We start from the raw sequence: 8,854 nt of genomic DNA on the forward strand, positions 1-8,854 counted from the left end.
TGCTCGCGGCTGGAGATGGGGCAGAGATAAGAGGCTGGAGAGCTAGTGTCACACTAAGCAGGCAAAGAATAATAGAATATGCATAATGCACCTCCACCCTGCCCCCCAACCCCACGGGGCTGGTGGGTAATATATGGAGCCTCTCTGGAAGCACAGGGCTACTGCACTTGTTTACAGGAGATATAAAGTGCAGAGTAAACTGCAAACAAAGCAGCTACCACGATGGGTAATGGCCTCCCCCCCATCTAAGGTATACTCTTTCTCATCCTCCCTCCCTCCCCCTCTCTCTCTCTCCCTCTCTCACTCTCTCTTTCTTTTTCCCTCCCCCTGCTCTTTCAAGCCAGCAATCCAACCGCGGGGATAACTTGCTGCTGTCTACTTGACAGCCTGACGGCAAATTACAGGAGTATTGTTTTGAATCTCTTTCAGTGGTCATTTCATTAAAACTTTGGGGTGCTAACAGGCCACAACGGCTGTCATACTCAAGCCTTTCTGTGTCTGGGTAAGGGCAAGTCGATGTGAGATCAGTGTGAGATCAGTGTGAGATCAATGTGAGATCAGTTACACACCAGTAACTTCCCATTCGTTTGTTCCATGCTCAGTTCAACCGATCCCTTACCAGTGCCGGAGTGGCTGACTCGGTACATCACAGATGACACTTTTACTGCTACGTGTGCAGTGCGAGTCTGAGTAGAATTGTTGGAACACTACCAAAACTGTTTCATGACTAGCCCAGGACTGGCCCGAGACCGCCCCACGACTGGCTGTGTGCATTATGGGGGCCGAGTGAGTGTGTAATGAGCGCATGGATCAGAGCAGGGCTCCGGGACTGTGGAGTCTCATAACAGGTCCGCGGCAGAATGAATATCCTCCTATCGGGGGGAGCTGAGCCCTGATTATCGCATGCCTGGCAGAGGAGACAGGAGCTTACCTGTTCTCTCAGTGTAATATGAAGAGCAGACCAGCAGAGCAGAACTTACACACCGGGACCTAAATCCCCTATAATTGCCTGCAAATCTGAGCACACTATTGTTGAGCCTAATCCTGAAGTTTACTTCCCTGTGTGTGTGTGTGTGTGTGTCTGTCTGTCTGGGTTTGTGTGTTTGTGTGTGCATGTGTATTTGTATGTGTGTGTATGTGTGTGTGTAATATGTATGTGTGTGTGTGTGTGTCTGCTTGAGTAATGCTGAGCAACGATATTTCCCATTGGCCCTGGGACAGTTATTATTGGACCATTGTGTCAGGTGTTGTCCTGTCTTTGTGAAGCACATGATGAATAAAAACAAATGCACTAAACAGAGGAGTTCTTTTAAGCGTCAGCAGAGAAATTATTTGGCAGTTACAAAATGATTCCTCCTGCCTCATTTTTATTTTCACTCAGTTTGACGTTGCTTCCACAGCCAAATAATTCATCGTCTTGTCAATACAAATTAATTATTGATGTTCCACAATTGGTTTTTATTTTTTCCTGTTTGTCTTCACCGAGCCAGTGCCCTTGGCAGTCGTAGTAATGGAACTGCAGGCATTTCCCTCCTTTTTAATTAATAGTTGTCTTGTTTGTGTGGAGAACAGTAAATATTCATAAGTAGAGAGAGAGAGAGAGAGAGAGAGAGAGAGAGGGAGAAAGAGAGAGAGAGAGAGGGAGGGAGAAAGAGAGAGAGACAGAGAGAGAGAGAGAGGGAGAAAGAGAGAGAGAGAGAGAGAGAGGGAGGGAGAAAGAGAGAGAGAGAGAGAGAGAGAGAGAGAGAGGGAGAAAGAGAGAGAGAGGGAGAAAGAGAGAGAGAGAGGGAGGGACAAAGAGAGAGAGACAGAGAGAGAGAGAGAGAGAGAGAGAGAGGGAGAAAGAGAGAGAGAGAGAGAGAGAGAGAGAGAGAGAGAGAGAGAGAGAGAGAGAGAGAGTCAGAGAGCCAGCTCTTGAAGACGCATGCACAGTGGAGTCATCAAATCGCAGAGTCACTTCCTGGGATACTGTCTGACAGGCAGACAGTTTCAGGGCTGAATACATCACATGGCTGCCGTATACACCACGAGTGACAGCATGGAAGGAACTGGACATACGGCCAAGGTGACTGATGAACTCGTATGCAGACCCACTGCTTTGTTAAGCAAACAGCTGACGTTCTCGCCGTGTGTTTGTAAGCGCTGTTTGAGCTTAACAAGGCACGTGAATGGAGAAAGGAGAGGCTTTGCGTCTGCACAGCATGGCCAGCCAGCAGGAGCGGGTACTCGGGGCGGCTCCAAGGGTGGGCAGTAGTTTAACGGTCCACACACTGCGCGAAACAGCTGTCCTCACATCCACAGGCATATACACGTGCACAAACTGTGAATACACAAACACACACACAAACACACGTTTTACACTGAGGAAAAGCAGAGAGACAGATGCTGTTACAGGCAAGTCAGCTTGAAGCCCCCTTACTTTTTGCATATCCACCCACTCACAAACAAAAACACACACGTGCGCAGATAACTGATAACACAGTTATCTTTTCGGCTGTGTGGGTTCCATGGCTGCGTAGGTCAATCTGAAGTATGTTTCAGTTCATCTCCACCTCTCTCTCTGACCAAGAGCAAACTATCGCTCTCTCCGATTAACAAATGGCGGCCCCTGCTCTAACCACAATGAGCAAACCCACACAGCCGCACAGGCGGATCCCGCGCGTGAAGCATGGTGGCGGTGGCAGTAGTGTTTAGCATGGGAGTCCTCCAGCACCTACTCTGTCCTGCTCAGTATGCTAAGAGGGTCTCGAGCGCTCCCAGTCAGTCCTCCTCCCCTGCTGTGAAGGGCCAGTGATGATGGAGCTGTCAGCCCGACAAACAGACCAACACCTGCCTCTCTGGAGCACATCCACACCCCCTCCACACACACACCCATGCCCCGCACACCTTGTGCTCCGCCCCCTTATCTTCCCCAAGCCCCTCCCCCATGGGCATCCCAGTAGGGCATGTGATTGAGCTACAGGTAGCAGCGAATCGACCCAAGAGACGAACAAAACCACTCCAAACCACAAAAAAAAACCACACCACTCATGGAGAGCATGTACTCGCAGTGAGTGCACACTACAGTAGAGGTAAACACTTAAGAAACTTACTTGAGTAGTTCAAAATAGTCACAATTTTGGATACAATGCACAAAATTGCTTTTTCAGTAGAAAAATGATTTGTTTGGTGGGGGGGGGTTGGGTCATGCAGTGATGGTTATTTTTCTCCTCTTAGTGACAGATACAGGATCAGACTGCACAACCAAAATTCTTTTAAGAGGCTGCAAATTGCAAAATGAGCTCTTAGTCTTAAAATATGTAGATGATGGGAAATAATCGGGATATGGGGGGTTATTTTTAGTTGTGGGGGAAGCAACTGCAATAACACCAGAATGCCATGGATGGCAGGAAACAGTTTCGATGTCGGTGAGAAAGTTTCATTCCAACTACACTCAAGTAAAAACTATAACCATCCATAAAGCAACTGGAAAAAAAATGTGTAACACTCAAGTACAGTATCCTAAGGGCAGCCAGTCTGTTCTGGTTCATCAGTGTTCTCTACACCGAATGCTGATCTCAGATCAGCTGTTGTCCCGAGCTACGTACTGAGCATGCTCTTCTGGACTCGGAAAAGCTAAGATACACGCAGCCTCGTGGGTGTGTTGGTAGCTGATGTCACAAGCCTTGGTATGCTCTACATCTGTTGTTATGACCCCAGCCTTTGCTGCTCGGAGAGTCTGGGTGTATGCGTGCTTTTCTCTGTATGCTTATATCTATATCTGTTTCAGATGGCTCCCTATCACTCTTCTGATTGGTTGACCCCACACCTCAGTCTGGATTGGTCGGTTCCCACGCTTTGATTCCTACAAGGTCATTATGTCCACCTTCCTTTCTGGATCGAGTGCTCTGTGTTCTGTGCATTTTGTTTATGATTCATTCTTGTGTGATTTCTGTGTACTTGAGGCCTTGCCAACGTGGATTACGGTTCCTTGCTTTGTCCCTTTATGCATGTGGTTGCCAATTGTAAATACTTGTAAATAGATCTGTGTGTTTCTTATCAGCCATTAAAGCATTATAGTGCACACTGTGGAGGTAGCTGGGATGTATTTTCTCCCGGTTAGTGCTAGTCAGGAAGTTAGGGGAAGATTTTGTTTTACTTTTAGGTTTGCTAAAGTAGTTTCTCTCTGTCTCTCTCTCTCTAACTAGCTGCGGTTAATTTGGCCTTGCCAGCTTCTGAACCCCGTTGCCAATAAACACAACATTCCAGAGAAAACACCACGGCTACTTTTCTTCATTCCGTTATGGCCGGGCCATAGAAGTCGGTACCAGGGCGATCGGCCTTAGCTGTAAAGGCATCCGTGCAGTCAAAACCTTCCAAAGGAGAGAAAAAGGAAGAAGGAGATTTAGATGTCCAGTGGAAATGTCAACTTCTCCTGTACACAAACCCCCTGCTTCCTTTAGACTACAGGCTCTTCACCTGTGCTTGCCACGTGCCAAAGAACCATAACCGACCAGAAAAAAGCACAAAGAGAAGAAGAGAGAGAGGGGCACATTCGTTTGAACGCTGGAATACAGGAAGCACAGGAAAGCACTGGTCTTAAGTACACAGCACTGGTCTTAGGTACAAAGACACTGTTCTTAAGTACAAGCACTGGTCTTAAGTACAAAGACACTGGTCTTAAGTACAAGCACTGGTCTTAGGTACAAAGACACTGGTCTTAAGTACAAGCACTGGTCTTAGGTACAAAGACACTGGTCTTAAGTCCAAACACTGGTCTTAAGTACAAAGACACTGGTCTTAAGTACAGAGCACTGGTCTTAAGTACAAAGACACTGGTCTTAAGTACACAGCACTGGTTTTAAGTACAAAGACACTGGTCTTAAGTACACAGCACTGGTTTTAAGTACAAAGACACTGGTCTTAAGTACAAGCACTGGTCTTAGGTACAAAGACACTGGTCTTAAGTCCAAACACTGGTCTTAAGTACAAAGACACTGGTCTTAAGTACACAGCACTGGTCTTAAGTACAAAGACACTGGTCTTAAGCACAAAGACACTGGTCTTAAGTACAAAGACACTGGTCTTAAGCACAAAGCGCTGGTCTTAAGTACAAAGTCACTGGTCTTAAATACACAGCACTGGTCTTAAGTACACAGCACTGGTCTTAAGTACAAAGACACATTTTTGCCAATCTGGCTCCCTCTGAGTAATACTTGCTATGTGACATTGCTACCATGTGCCTCAAGAGAGATTTAAATATATAATGTTTATTCTGACTGTTGTGATCACAGAGATTGAAATATTTAAAGTTTATTCTGCTGTGATTACACATACGGTGGCCTAGCAGTGCAATACACTTTAACTTTAGCACTTTAACACTTTAATCAGAAAACAGCAAAACCGCAAACATGCCAGCAAATCAGAAAACATGTCAGCAAATCAGAAACTCTAAAGAAAAAGCAGAAACACACCAACATAAAACAGAGAGATCCATATGACATGCATTACATTAACGGCATTTAGCTGACGCTTTTATCCAAAAAGACTTACAATTATAACTGAGTACAACTTGAGGGTTAGGGGTCTTACTCAGGGGTCCAACAGTGACAACTCAGTGGTGGGACTTGAACCAGCAACCTTCTGACTACTAGTAGAGAACCTTAACCACAGAATCACCACTTCACCCATTCGTAATGACTACAGTAAGGGAATATGAGTCAAAATGAATCCACAGTTGGTATTATTTGTGTTTTTCTTTCCTCAAGGGCATTTATATAATATTTTAGACATGCTGTCAACTTAGCACAGCATTATGAATATGTAAACAATGAGAGCCTGACAATAGGAAACGTGGTTATTCGCCAGTAAGAGCTGCCCCTCCCAGGCAGGTGTCAGGACTGCTATAGTGTCTGGCTGATGGCGCTTTTTCAGAAGAGGAAGGTGTAGATGTGCGTTTATTTGGGATTTGGGTCCTTGTTCATCCCTTTCCCCAGCATCACATTAGATGTTGCATTTCTCTTTAATTTTTGTATCCTTGTAAATATATAAAAACTCACATTTTCTCCTTTTGCAACTTTGCATCCAAATATAGAAGCTTTACTTGACAACAGTGAAGCTTAGCTTGTGAAATACAATACTACACCTGGAAAAGACAACACTTCGCTACTGATACCCCTGGCTATACCGTAACAATATGCTAATGGTTTATAAAGCCCCACCCCGCAAATTGACGCAATTCGTTTGTGACAAGCTACCCAGGTGCTTGTGCAGTCTCTTGTGATCTCAAAGCTAGACTACTGCAACTCGCTGCTTGCTGGTCTTCCTCTAAGAGCCGTCAAACCTCTCCAACTTGTCCAGAATGCAGCAGCACGACTGGTCTTCAATCTTCTGAAGTTCACACGTTACTCTGCTGCTGTGCTCCTTTCATTGGCTGCACGCATCAGATTTAAAACCTTGATGCTTGCCTACAAAGCCAAAAATGGACCAGCCCCTTCATACATGAGGTCAATGGTCAAAGCCCGATCCATACCTTGAGTACTTCGAACCTCAAGTATGGCTCGGCTTGAAATACCTTGCTTCAGGTCTCATGGATGACAAGCATGGAGACTATTTTCTGTCCTGGTTCCAAGATCGTGGAATGAACTCCTGCTTGCTGTCCGGACAGCAAGACTGAAGACCCATCTATTTGCAGAATATTTAAAGGACAATTAACCCTGCTTGTTTATTGCATTTATCATTGTGTAAGATAGACCTTATGTATTTTGTACTTCTAGGTATCAGCAGTGATCCCTGTATTCTACAGTATTCTAGTTCATTGGTATGTTGGACTCTAACCTACGGTACTGTACTAGGATATATTCTACGAGTAAATGACAAAGCATTTTTGTAAGTCGCTCTGGATAAGAGCATCTGCAAAATGCCGTAAATGTAAATGTAACTGTAAATGTGACATATGAAAACCTGGCTGTGTGAATCTGCGTCTTTGAGACTGTCATTAGTACACACACTGTAGTTTCAGAGCTGAAACACTCAGCCATGGTGCTGACTCTGTATTTGACTCAAGTCTTCTAGCATATAAAAAACACCACATGTCAACAAGGATATAAAATGTGGTTTTTATTGGAGGGCGTCTTAGCTGCTACAGAATTAAAGGTCTAATAATCTGAAAATGTTCCATCATAGCAATAGTAAATTAGTAAATTCTCTAGTGAAATTACAGATTACAGAAATTACAAAACTTTCTGTAGGTTTAATACAATTTTTAAATGATCAGACTCCTTCACCTTGCTTAATTTTAAACACACCTTGCTTCCACCAGACCACAGTCAATCCCATAATCAGCCTTCATAATCAGGGTAATTGTGAGTTTTTCTGGACTGTAACTCTGTTGCTGCACACATCAGAGAATGGATGATATACTGAACAGCCACAGATAGATTGGTAAGATAGAAATGGTAAATCTACAAAGTTCACTCATATATCTGAAATGTATTTGTCTGTCAGTCTATTAAACTGGGAACTCAGTGTACACCCTTATCTATTAAACTGGGAACTCAGTGTACACCCTCATCTATTAAACTGGGAACTCAGTGTACACCCTCATCTATTAAACTGGGAACTCAGTGTACACCCTTATCAAACAATCACATCTGTAACAATGTTAACAGACCACAAAAGATACGCGTCATTTAAACTTAGATCAGGCCCATATTATTAATATTATTATTGTTTTTACATTATTTTATTCAAATTTATTTTTGTTTTTTACAAATGCCATTTACAAATGTCAGCTGGATTTGGCGTTGTGTGAAAACTTCCTGCAGAACAGGCCAACTGAATACGAAACTGCCCAGAAGAAAAATGAAGTACCCCTTATTCCCATGAGATAGATGCTTCTTCTTCACATGGAAACGGGTCCTTGCTCCAACAATGTCTAAACAGTTAGGTAGTACATAACAGCTACCTGGAGTCCACATCGTTGCCTCCTTGGTTTCATTTTGCCTGGAATCTCTCTTAAAATATCTGGCGTTCAACTACAGAACTAAAAAAAATCAGAAGCACTTCAAAATTTTTGCAACATTAAATGTTTTCGCCGGCCTAACTTACAGAAGCCCTGGAGGTTAGGAATTGTGTTCCAGGTTATGAAAAGTGTTCAAAGTTGCCTTTTATATCCGATTTACTGCCTTCTTTTTGGTTTTGCTGTTGTTTTCTGATTTTTAAAGTTCTTGGCCCTTCCAGGCCACTGTATAAAGTGCATTCTGTCATTCTTAAGACACGCTGAGAGAAATAATTAATGTTATTATTAGTAAGCCTTCTAGAAGCACCTCATATTATTATTAGCAATTGTACATAACGTTTTTTTTTATTTACACACATAAGCACAGATTGTATTTATTTATTTCTCCCAAACAGTTTATTGCCAAAAACAAAGTGTAGGCTACACCATCTGTACATTGTCCGTTTTAACCATTCTTAGCCGGTGTTAGGCCAATGATAGCACACTTGTCTCCTACTGACTTTCCAATGGTCTCTTTGTTGGCTGTGCATTAGATTTCCCTTAAGAAATGACAGTATGCTTTAAAAAAAAATTATATCTTAATATCTTAATAACTACTGACAAGACAAGAAGCAGAGTGTAGCCTTCAAGGGAAATTGAAGTAGGTAGTGAAATACTGCTCTATAAAGTTTCTGCTTCCCTTACACAAGATTGACTACACCATTTGACCGCACCTCCATTTTACAGACTGGCATACAATTCACACTTTACTGTGCTGCATTGCATCTCTCGTGACTGGTAGCTCACCCTTTCAGAGATAAGACTGCAAATGGGTGCGATCAATCAGGGTTGTAGCTCGTTAGGGGATTCTCCTTC

The sequence above is a fragment of the Electrophorus electricus genome, chromosome 6, assembly GCF_041902795.1.
Source record: "Electrophorus electricus isolate QZ-2024a chromosome 6, ASM4190279v1, whole genome shotgun sequence".
In the NCBI taxonomy this organism is placed as follows: Eukaryota; Metazoa; Chordata; class Actinopteri; order Gymnotiformes; family Gymnotidae; genus Electrophorus; species Electrophorus electricus.